General features: G+C 38.7%; 1 pseudogene; it reads left to right on the forward strand.

The window, feature by feature from the left end:
- Nucleotides 1-3181: 3181 nt before the first annotated feature.
- Nucleotides 3182-4752, forward strand: LOC116924586 (annotated as a pseudogene).
- The last annotated feature ends 8275 nt before the right edge of the window (nt 4753-13027 follow it).

Genomic DNA, 13027 nt, shown 5'->3' on the forward strand with positions numbered 1-13027 from the left:
GAGGTTATAATCTCGCTTCTTCTCTTATTGACACATCTGTTTGCAAAGCTGTGTTCTAGGTTTAGGCACACCTCTTGCAGAGGCAATTGTATCTGTACCGAGCTCCGGGCTCGAAGGCGTCACATATTTCCTTCGACGGAACACGCCACATTGAGCTCCGCGCTCCCAGACGTCCGCGTCCCAACTCATTTTTTTCATATTCATTATTTTGCTGTTTTGAATCTGATTCGTAAAGACTGTCTAGGCTTAGACACTTTTGCTTCAGATTTGTTTTATCGAGCTCTGCGCTTGAAGGCGTAAAAATTCCTTCGACGGAATGCGCCACACTGAGCTCCGCGCTCGTAGACGTCTGCGTCACCACCCTTTCTTCATATTCTTTGTTTTGCTGTTGTAAATCTGATTTCAAAAGACCGTCTAGGCTTAGACACTTTACTTCAGATTATTTTTATCGAGCTTCGTGCTCAAAGGCGTACGTATTTCCTTCAACAGAACACGCCACACTGAGCTCCGCGCTCCCAGACGTCCGCGTCACTACTCGTTTAATGCTGTATCTTTTCTCCTTCGCTGTATTTCGTTCCAAATAAGAAAATTGTCTCATTCCATCTGAGAAAGCTACCAACGCGATAAAGTTCCTCGAATATTCCTCTTATTTTTTCTTCTCTTCAACTGCATGTTTTACTACGTTGAGAAAAGAGATTGCGAGACGCAATCTATTTTGACGGGGACCCATGTAACGATCAACCGACCAAATCAAAATTAAAACGGTAAAATTTAACGCATTGCTTTTATTGCCCTGTTTTTACCCCAAATTTGTTGCCCCGAATGACCCACTTTCTACTTTTATTACTCTAACGGTAAAGCCAGCCTTCTTCCGCTGACCTTATATTTTTTTACACGCCTGACCTCGTTTGAATTTAAATTCGACTCTCTGTTTTGCCGTATGAAAGACGGACAAACTTCCCCAGCAGCCAGAGGAGTAACCAGTCGACCAACGAGGCAGTCAGTGAGTCAGTCTTTCCCGATTCCTCCCTCCGTCTGTTACCTTTTCCCTTTTTATTTTTGCCGCTGTGTTTTGTAATGTAATTGGCGTCAAATTTAAATTAACATCTTCATCACGCCAATTGTTTCAATAACAAATGCAGAACAATGTTCTGTCGAATAAGCTCCTTCCAATAAAATTTTTAATTTTAAATCGAGGATCAATGATTCTTGATCCTTGATCTTTCGAATAAATGAGCTTTATTCGTATTCGTGATTCTTGATCTTTTTGATAAAAATTATTTGTTATTTTGTTCGATTGTTCGCGAATAAATTTTCGAATAATTATCGAATAGTTTTTATATTTTTGGATGCTGTTTGTTTAGGTTCGTGTAGGCGTATGCATCAAAGACGAAAATTATAGTCCATTCTGTTTCAGTCTATACGTGTTCAATCTAGTCTTTTTCACGTGGTGTTTTGGCTTGTTTGGTGATTTTTCCGATTTTGTCAAGGTATTATAACTATTTATATAGACGGCGAGGACGTTTTATCTTAATTTTTTTTACTTTAAACATTCACTGAGTGATTCCATATTTTGTTATGGAGTAAAATTTGTTATCTTAAGCTGTTCGTGGGCCAAGTTTATAGAATGAACGATGAAATTCACGAGTATGACCCTGATTTGGCAGCCAATATATCTCCAGAGGAAGATACAGATCAAGAAAGCAGGCATTCTGTAGACATGCCTGACCATACTTTGAAGAGTAATGAGTGTGATCGTTCAGATGCAGACTCATCTGCAGATGAAGTTGGGGATTCCTGTTGGAAACGTCTCCATTTTTCTTACTTCACATTTTCAAAGGAAGTTATGGCATCCAAACCCAAGAAGAATACTAAAATCAGAGGTGAATGCAAAAAGTATAAGGCGTCCTGATCTGGTCAACTTCAGTCTACTAGCAATTGGCTACGTCATATCAAGGAATTAATCTTGTTTAATTCAAACATGCCTAAATAACTAGTGTACAGTACCATATACTGTTTTTATTTGTTTTATATTTCAGAAACACATAGATTTTCATGATGACTACAAATAAAGAAAGGCAGCAAAGATATTGTTCGCAAAAAAAACTTAAGTTTCTTCAAAGACACAAGCTGCAAGAAATAAAAGGGAGAGAGTAAGACAAGCGAAATTAGACTTCCCCTCTTCTAAGACTCCTACTAAATTGACGCAGATAGAGCAAAAACGAGTTGATCAGTTGATTACGGATTACGTTATCAGCAAAACCCGTTCCTTAAGCACCAGTGTTTTGCATCTTTTCAAAAAGATGAGATAAGATAAGATAAGATAAGATAATTTTGATATCTTTTGATATCTTTTATGTTTAAATTTTTTTGTAATATCTTTATCTTATCTTATCGGTTTTTTAAAAGATATTTTAAAAGATGATTTTGTCACGTGATTATTTTTTCGTGCATGATTCCCTCTGTTGTCTAATAGCGTTATTATAATGTTAGACTCAAACTGCAACGTCAGTTTGACGAATGCAGAGTTGCAGACTAGAGACTACAGATCAGAAGAGCAGATACAGTCTAGTTACCTACAGAATTACAAGTGGGCAAAATAAATATGAGGAAAAGTATTTGTTTTGGTGTTTGGTACTGTTATTGACTTATTGTAATGGTGTATAACTTATATTATATAAAAATTTAAGAAAGAAAACGAATGCGTAAGAATAAGATTAATTTGCTAAGGGGAAGGACACTTTTTGCAATGTATCAGTATTTATTTTTAAAAATTTTATTTAAAAATCGATTTATCGCCGTTTTAATGATCGATTGATTAATCGATTTATCTTTTATCTTATCTTTATCTTTAGCGTTTTTCTGTATTATCTTATCTTATCTTATCTTTGGAATCAGCAAATTATCTTATCTTATCTAGATAATGAAAAAAAAAAAGATGCAAAACACTGTTAAGCACAGTTAATGACCCTACTTTTATTGCTATGCTGCATGGATTAAATCCAAAAGCAAATGTGATGGGTGCGAAAATATTAAGATCTGTGGTCGAGGAAGAACGACAAAAATTCCAAGATAAAGTAATTGATGACTTGAGTTCTGCCAAATACGTTTGTCTGACAGCAGACATGTGGGGAGCCTCACACCGTGGGTGGATCGGCATTCCGGCTCATTGGTTCGACTCAAAAGATTTATCTAGACGTTCAGTTGCTCTAAGTTGTAACCGCATAACCGGTTAGTATTTCGGCGATTATAAATCTTAAAGTATAAAAAATTTAAATTTTTTTCCTATTTCCAAACTAGGAAGTCATACGTTTGATGTCGTTTCTAGTCACATCGAAGAAGTGATGAAGAAATTCAAGATTAGAGAAAAGGTTTGCTGCATTGTTACGGATAATGGAACAAACATTAAGAAAACTGTTCAATCATCGCAACACGATTTCCAAGAAAGGGAAAATGCGCGTCGGGTCTCTCAAAAAGAATCTTTAATATCTAAAAGAGAACCACTTTCCGCCGACAAAGCTATGGCAGCTGTCCAACAGAAAGGGAATCCCGCAAAGAAAGCAAAGAGATAATCCAAGACAAAGTCATCCTCTCTTGGTATTATACATTTTCTTTTATGTTAGCTTTCCAGATTGATTCATTCAACAATTTCTTTCATTCAGATGAAATCCAGGAAGAACCAGACCCGGTTTCTGAGAGCAACGACACGGAAAATGAACTGGAAATGATCTACAGTCATGGGTGCAAGTTTCTTTAGCAGGCAAGTGGGTCTATATCCTTTCATTTTGTTTGGACGGAAGGGATACTATGGTGCCCACCATACCCTCGTTTTCTTTCCATTCTTCTCTTCCTCTACGTTTCAGTCAATTTTCCTACTTAAAATGTTGCACCTTTTTCGCGGGTTGCAAAGAAAGAGAAATAGGAATAGCATAAAGGGGTACGGTAGGCACCAAACTATCCCCTCCATCAAAAAGAAATAGAAGGATATAGACCCATTTGCCTGCTAAAGAAATTTCCACGTATGACTGTATATCGACTTGGGCATTAAATTGGACGAGGGCTAAATTGGTGACGAGGTTTCCGTATCAGGAATTCTTCAGACATCAATCACTAAAGACACCGACGAACGTGGCATAGAATTCGACTTCAACAGAAGAACTCTTTGCAAAGACTTTCCTTGTTGCTCTCATTGTTTGAACTTGATTGCAACAACCGATTTCAAAAAAGTCGAATCCGGACGTGCCTCCTCTTTTAAGTTGGTTCATGAGAAGGTTTTTGGAAAACTACAGAGGTTATGGAATCTCAGCAACCGAAGCGTCCGAGCATCGGAAATCATATGTGATACCATTGGTATGTATGATATTTTTTTTTGAATTTTTTTTTAATTTATTGTAAAGTTTTAAATGTTTCTATTTAGGATGTCAACTGAAGACCCCTTGTGCTACGCGCTGGAGTTCTGAATTTGATTCTGTCAAGTGCGTCATGGACCAACCTGAAGATAAACTCAATTCTGCAATGAAGAAGTTGAAACTGGAACTCTTGGATGAAGCGGACCGTGTCCTACTTAATGAGTATGTTGCGATTATGAGCCTACTGGCCAAATATTTGGATGTCTTGTAGTCAGAGGTTAACTCATATGTAGGATGTGTAATACCCTGCATCCAAAAAATCAAAGAAGCGATGCTAGGAGTAAAGAACCTTGCCACGATTGGTTACGGAGTCAATATTCGCCGAGGGCTTCCCACCCATATTGATAGAAGATATTAAAATGGCAAATATTATATCCTTTCGTGTTATCATAAGTTCATTCAAAAAATTTCTTAGATTTAACCCTCTCTTTGAAAGAGAAAGCTTTATGATTGCAGCATCCGTTCATCCACGCGTTAAGCTAAACTGGATACCTAAAGAAAAAAAAGAATTAGAGAGAAAAGTTCGGAAGTTATTGCAATCTAAATTAGAGGATCTGAACGACATGGATACTGGAATTAATCGAGGAGCCGATAATGATCCCCTTGACATTCCATCGAGAGTATCTTTAGTGATGAATAAACTCGATTTGTACTTAGTGGACCATGACAAATCTCTGCTCTTTCTCAACAAATATCCCCGTCTAAAGGAAATTTTTCTCCGTTACAATACCGGTCTTCCATCCAGCGGGCCAGTCGACTTTTCATTGCGGGCCTCTTTTATTGACAATTCGAAGAAACCGCCTCACTAACGATTTATTCGAAAAGCTGCTTATTTTAAAAGTTTACAAGGGAATCTGAATGATCTTTAAAAGAAATCAAGTTTTGCAATTACGCCAAAAGATTTGCCACTTGCAATTCCATTAGTAGAATACTAATGTGAGGATCTAATCATTTAATCGAGTCAAAATTGCATGTTCATTTTTGTTTGATAACAATAACTTTCCTTTGTCCACCCTGTTCAAAACACAGTCAAACGTATCTCCAGTTTACCAATAAAAAATTACCATTCCAATTTTATGTGATATGAATATGAAGCCAAGAAAGAAAGAAATAAATTTGCTTTTCTCACGTTTAACGTTTACCCATTCTCGTAAAAACAACTTCAGTATTGCTGAATTTTAAAAAAGCGAATTTTCCGATCTTTTATTCGAAATTCATTCGAAATTTTATTCGTATTCGTTATTCGTGATTTTATTCGAAAATTCGAATAAATCTCTATTTTTACTCGTATTCGTGATCTTTCGAATAACTGAAATTTGATTCGTATCCTTGCTACGTTCGAATAACAAAAAACCTTATTCGACAGAACACTTGGAGAATATTTTCGTTAGATGCTGTGCCAAAATGTGTCATGGCGGCTTTCCTTATTCCGTGTCACATCTCCTTATATCTGGTAGAACCATGTTAGAGTCAGTGGTAGGGTAAATTTTTCACTTTTTATTGTATTTTTTTTATGATGAGTTAACCACAAGACAAGAGAAACATATTCTATTGACTAGCTTATCTACTGACTAAAGGGCGTGTAATTCCGAGAATCAGAATACAGAGATTCAGGTTGGGAGACTTAGGAGTTGTCAGTTTTATGACTTTTTTAAATATTAAAAACATAATTTCCATAGTTTTCCTAATTGGCTGGAAGTTCCCCATTTTATCCATGTTTTTCACATTTCCATAAACATTCTGTGAACATGTCTAAATTTCCATGTCAGTGGTAGCACTGTTCAAATGATGATTACAGGAAAAAGAAAAAGTATTGGATAAAAAATTTAATGCTAGCAGGTTAATAATGGAAATCTACATCTGATTAGTGGCAGGATCCTAACACCCTGTGTCCTTTTCCTTTGATCTTGAAAAAACATTACTTATAATTATAACATTGCTAATAAGTATCGCTGAAACTGGAGATATCATTACATTAGAAATCATTCCGAAAATCATCAAAATACGTGTTTTTAGCATTAACCCCATACTGTCACCCACGACTCAAACTGTAGTTCCGGGAAGTGTTGTCACCCCAGTTTTCCAACATCATTCCCAAACTTCTCTAAAATTAACAATTTGAGGTCGACTTCTACTTTTGGAAAAATTTACATCACATACCCCACTATTAAATTACGTTTTGCCATTACCAACGAGAAAGTCAAAGGAAAAACTATACCAAAAATCATACTTCATCTCAATACAGCACCAGTTTGACTCTACAGCACTTAAAGAATCTTTCACCGGATGCGAAACTGCTGTATTGGCTTCAGGGATTGGATAACGTTGCAGGAAGATGGAGCCGTTCATCTGTCGACGCTGTCGTAAAAAACATTCATCTGAGGTTTTTGCTCATTAAAAAAAGAAGTGCTAAAATTGAGAAAAAATTTGATAATATATTTACAGGTGCCAAAAGGATCTGAACACTTCGCGTTTTCGGACCATTTCAGCATGGGTTCAAATGACGAAAAAAAGGGTTAAAAAATCCAAATAAGTGCATGAAAATAATTATGTAATTAAATAATTATGCAAACATTATGGACTGCCAAAAGCATGGACCAAAAGCATGGCCGAACGAAAGCTACTCTCGTCCACGTCCACGTTACGATTTTTAAAAAAATAAAACAAAAAAATTCACGGAAAAAAGCTGCGGAAAATGGAATCGACCCTTTGGACAGAGTCATTTACTATGGTTACCCGTCTCAACGTTAAAGGCTCCCATAAGCTTTTTTCGTCGTCTTGATTTTGCGAAGAAAAATCCTGCCACCCGGTGTGTGTGTAACAACACTATGCGTAATGCGCCATCCTTACTGCCCATTTGAAATTGCTAAAAACATTTATACGTTTTGGGGCATTTTGGGGCACACCTACTTTAATGCTTAGTACTTATTCTTTATAGGTTTAGTTTGCTATCTCAATTGGGTTGTTATGTACGTTAAGGATATAAAAATACATATTTTATAACAATAATTGAATTGAAAAGCAACCAACCGATTTTATTATGGTGTCAACATCGATCACAAAACATTTAGACATGTAATACATTAAGCGAGCTTTCCTTCCTTGAATTTAGCTTTTACTTTTGCTTTTTATTTGGACAAGAGGATATTGTTCAGTCTTTTCGCTTCAAAGTGATGACGGATCTTTGTATATTCCATTACCATGTAAGGAATCAAAGGTTCTCGATGTTGGTCACAGAATATTGGTATTAAATTCAAACCACAAATTTTTGTAATGCAATGTTGGAATGTATCGAGAACGTAGAAATGTTCTGGGTTATTAAAATGCCATTTGTTAACACCATCAATTTCCCGAATGGTTTTAAACATAGGGATAGTAACAAACGTCAAAAAGCCTTTTGATCTCATTTTTGTGAGGTCCGCCCCTGAAAAATCATCTAGCAAAATGAATTCATCTACAACAATCGACTTTTTACAATCTTGGTCATTTGTACGACTAACACGAGCATGGACCAAATATCCACACAATTCATACATAGCAACATCGTCAAGATAATCCGATTTTGCTTTAGGGTGTATGATATCACCAACAAAACGAATACTCAACTCTTCTTTCAGGCATTCTTTTATCGTTGTGACTGCAATATCAGAAGCTTTGGCTTGCTGTTTAAGACATTTTCCCAGAGACACGAGGCAATTAACACCTTCATCCTCTTCGATGTTTACATTTTTTCGTGCAGTATTTAACCGGGATTGAAGTGTAACATATCTTATTATCTGCAACCAGGAAGATGCTGATGGATGAGGGTTCACGGATCGAATAATCCCAAACATTCTCTGTAAAAACAACATCGTCTTAATCATGTTTATAATTAAATAAGTTATCAACCTACTTTGAGTGGATCTTGGTTCCATTTTCCCGTTAGAATATATGAAAAACCGGCATAAAATTTTTCTTCAATCAATACCATCGCACTTCCTATAGAAAGTCTCCATCCATGGATCGTTGTTTTACAAACAGAACATTTTCTTTGTTGGGTCTTTTTCAAAAACTTTTTCAGTTTCCATTAACACAGCCAACAATGCGTTTATTTCCCTCATTTCCATCAGCTCCTACTTTTAAGTCATGCCAGTTTTGAACCGTAATCGCCACTTTAGGGTGTCTGCCATTGAGGACATCGAAAACATCGTTCATTGAATTGGTCAATCTTTCCATGGACTGGGAATCTGTGAGAAAATATATATGTTTATCAAACAGAAAATAAACATAGAACGCATGAACTATTAAAAAACCTGCAAACTGAGTTGTAATATTCTTCTCGTCTTTATTTCTAACGGGTATTTCCTGTAAAATTTTCAGTGCAATTGCATTAGTTTTTGAGAAAAACTGAGCTGCTAAAAGGACGTTCATCTTTTGGAAATTATTCGGGAATAGGTGCGCTTCCGTTAATTTAAAACGAACAGTTATTTGTTTGACTTTCCGATAATTATATAAGGTTTCATAGGTTTTCCATTTGACCAATTCACCACCGAACTAATAATACAAAATGAGGATGTCAGTTATTAGTTTAGTGAAATATTTATCACGGAAATATACCTGTACGATTTTGTGTTTGTAGATATTGTTTCTGGTTGATTTCAGCAGGTGAGAAACATCAGTAACAAAATATATTTTCTGATTCGGGTCAATGGGGTGTGTAACGTAACTTGAACCAGATTGTTGTCCAGAAACTTCAAAAAGTGTCATCATGGATTTTTTGGGGGCACAGCCGTCACAAACCACAGCTTTAACAAAGGCTCCTTTTTCATACAATTTTGTGATCGCTTTGATAACAATCCCCAATAAAACACGACCGGAAGCAGCTCCTTTGGTCCCAAACCAAGCAAATGGTTGAATCCAGGCATCAGGAGTGCCTTTAAAAACTTGTGCAGAAAAAACTAAAACATGGTCGCACATTCCATCTGGTTCTTGAATGTGCAAGTCACCCCCAAAATCAACTATCCATTTCCACTTCAATGTTCTAGTACAAAATTCCAGTTCTTTTGTACACGTCATTTCGTCTAGCATTAGGGTTATCCATCTTTTGAAGTCTTTGACACCTTTCAACTTCTCAAATATTGCCTCAAGGGCAAGTGCCTTGAATCCAAAAGAACATTTAGAAGAACTAAGTAATTTTCGTTGTGTTGTGGCGCTCGAAAGTGGAAGCATTTTGCTTTCTCGTAGAAACTTGTACGTTGAATAACTTCTCATGAAGAGCAACGTAGTTTCGATCAGGAAGGTATACTCATACCGCATTCCTTTTTTGTACTTGTCTTTGGCAGAAAGAGCTGCTTTTGCAAAAAAAAAGCACGAACGACACCCTGTTTCTGTGTAACATAAAAGTAGGCTTCAGTTATTGATCAAAATTAGTTAACCATTGTTAAATAGTGTACTACCTTATTTTTGAATTCACTACGGAGTACTTTTTTCTTAAGATTATAGAGTTTTCTTCTTTTCATCAAATTGTTGCGAATATTCTGTCCTTCTTTCTCTGCTTTGAATCTCTCAGATGTTGCTATGTCATTTTGTAATCTCTTACAGGGATGACAAAGACCACTTGTTTCAGTTAAGACAGCACATGATGTTAATTTCCTTGGTCCGTTGATGTCGAGAACTCTTTCAAAAATGTTTGATTTGTGAAAATTTTCGATGATAGATGCCACCTCATTAATCGTAGAGAAGTTACTGTTTACATTAGATGTAACTTGTTTGCTCCCACATGAAGCATTACTTCGTTTCTGTTCCCACGTGAACAATTTTTGTAATAAATTTACCTTCACTTGACAAGTGATTGGTAGTACACAACAGAAGGTCTTCAGTGAATGCCTGACGACGACGGACTCGAGAGGCGCGGGACGTCGCAAGCGTACTAGCAGAACTGCGAACCACGGTTGACCTGGCCAGATGGGACCAATTAGTACGATGGACGCTTTCTCTCGCCCAATTTTTTCAATGCATCTGAAGATGAGGGAAAAAGGGGGACAAGCGTAACCTTTTTTACTCCGCCAACAAACAGAGAAAGCGTTGGTAGCGAAAGCCCCAGGTTGGGGTTTCCAAGAAATTAATCTTGATAATTGGGCATGCTATGACGCAGTGAACAAATCAATATTAACTTCCCAAATTTCTGCGATATGACGAAAAGTGGGCAGATTCAAGCGCCAATCTCTGGCGTCCGCTTTCACCCTAGACTCACGATCAGCGATCGTGCTCAGCTCAATCATGAGGTGGACGGCTTCAGCGCAATACGTCGGTTCTCGCACCACTTCGAAAGAGTTTTGGCTATACAGACAAGAATGTTGAATTGTCTAAATAAAGGCGAATAGCAATGTCGTTCGTGTCTGCCGAGAAAGCCAGGACTGCAAAAAGAGCCCCTAAAAGCTCTAGCTCGATTTTTTGTGTCCATGGCCTCTCGTCGTGACGCCGTCGCATACCGCCCCCCAGCCAGTCAGCGATGCGTTGGAAAAGATTTCCATGTCCGGGTCACGAGGAAAGAAAATCTTCCCGTTCGTTTTTTCGATATTATTTACCCACCAACGGTGATCTAAGCGGGCGTTGGTGGACAAAAGCACGTTAACATCCAAATTGAAATTGGTCAGCTCTGCGCGGGAAATAAAAAAACGCTGGAGACTGCGGTAATGAGATTGCGCAAATGGAATAGCCAGAATCACCCATGAGAAATTTCCCTGTATCGAGGCTAGGGTACGAAGGGAAACTTCCCCGTCGGCCAAGGCAGACTCTCACATTTTTTTAACGGCTGCCGATTTCGACCCTGGGAGTGAAAAGGAGATGTCGATTGAGTTTACGACTAGGCCTAAATACTCCAATACTTGAGTTGGTATGACTACCGATTTTTTCCAGTTGACTAGAAACCCTAGTGACTGGAAAAGGCCGGTAACTGTACTTAAATTCTTTAAGAGACCTTGTCTAGACTCGTTTAGTACTAGAATGCCATCTAGATAAATAACCAAACGAATGCCACACCTTCGCAGAACGGCCATGACAACTTTCAAGATCTTAGCAAAAACCCTAGGGGCAGGAGCTAGGCCGAACGCCATGCAATTAAACTCATACGTACGCTCCCTCCAACGAAAACGTAAGAACTTGTAGTGTGCCTGATTAACCGCGACGGTAAAATAGGCATCTTTGAGGTCGACTTTAGCTAACCAATCGTCTTTTCTAACTAAAAAGCGTACGGTCTCAAGATTCTCCATTTCGAAATGCTGGTATTTAATGAATCGATTTAGTGGTTTTAAATTAACTATTGGCCTGAATTGACCCGCTTGCTTTTTCTTAACGCAAAAGAAGGAGCAAACGGTGCCGGATGACCCATCCATAACCTCCGATATTGCGCGCTTCGATAATAATTCGTGCACTTCCGCGTCACAGAAAGCTAACATTTCGAATGACATTGCGATCTGTGGTGGTAAAAGCTTTTGAATCGGTTCAGAAATGAAATCGATAGAAGGACCCTCGCGGACCACTTGTAAGACCCAGTGATCGCTAGTTACCGAAGGCCAAGGCGCGGCAAAATACTTAAGTCTAGACGCTACAGCTGAATTGCCCGGATACCGTCTAGCCACAACAGAATCCAGTGAAATCTCCGGTTGCGGACAAGGTACAAAGTTAGGCTCTGGAGTCGTTTTACAAGTCAAATGTTTAAGATTTAGATATATGTCCCTTACAGTGCTGCCCTCAGGCAGGATTGTAAGTGACATATGTGTAGGACGTCGGCTTCAGTCGTCACGATTAGCACAATGTTATCGCAGAAGAGGTCTACTCGGTCGGTGCCAACCGATCTTCCCAGACAAACCAGCCAGCTAGACCTGTACATCCAAAAGCAAATGCTGGGGCTGGAAGTAAAGTTAGAACAAGCAAAGATCCAGATGTAAGCCAACGCAACGTTATTTACGGAAACGTTGAGTAAGGCTTTAAAGGGTATGGGTGAGCAACTAGGCAAACTCATAGACAGATCCCATGTCACGTCCACTGAATTCGCCGCCAACACTCAGTTGGTTAAAGACTCACGTAAGACGTTGCACGACATGGATCAGAAGATTGAAACGTTTAAGTTAGACTTAAACGCACAAATCGAGGGCCTTCGAACGGAGATTGGCGTCAGCAAGGTGCACCTGAGAACGATTCAGGAGCAAGTCATCGACCAAGGAGCACGCATACCTAGCCGACCACGGACTTTATCAGCTAGACAAGAAGTTTCCGCTCGGTTTACCTTGAAGTCACTCGAAGCCACGGTACTACATCGTAGAGCTCTGCTTGACGCCGACACCTCTTCACGAGAGCAGGCTTCAAGACCACTGCCTACCATGCATCCAGCCTGCGGCCCTTCCATTGGGGACGACACGTCTTCGGACACGTCCCCTGAGCACCAGCCTGCTAATGGCAGCTCAAACCCTTCTCATGGTGGTTGCTGTAGTCGTCCACGTACCCCGAACTTCCCGATCCAGCCGTTGGATGGAAATCCGAAGAATCACGCTCGGTTTGAGGCCAAATTTCGAGCCTTATACGAAAACGAATACAACGGTTCTCCTGCCCTCCTGTTCATGTTGGAAGAGCTGCTGTCG

The sequence above is a fragment of the Daphnia magna genome, linkage group LG6, assembly GCF_020631705.1.
Source record: "Daphnia magna isolate NIES linkage group LG6, ASM2063170v1.1, whole genome shotgun sequence".
Lineage (NCBI taxonomy): Eukaryota > Metazoa > Arthropoda > Branchiopoda > Diplostraca > Daphniidae > Daphnia > Daphnia magna.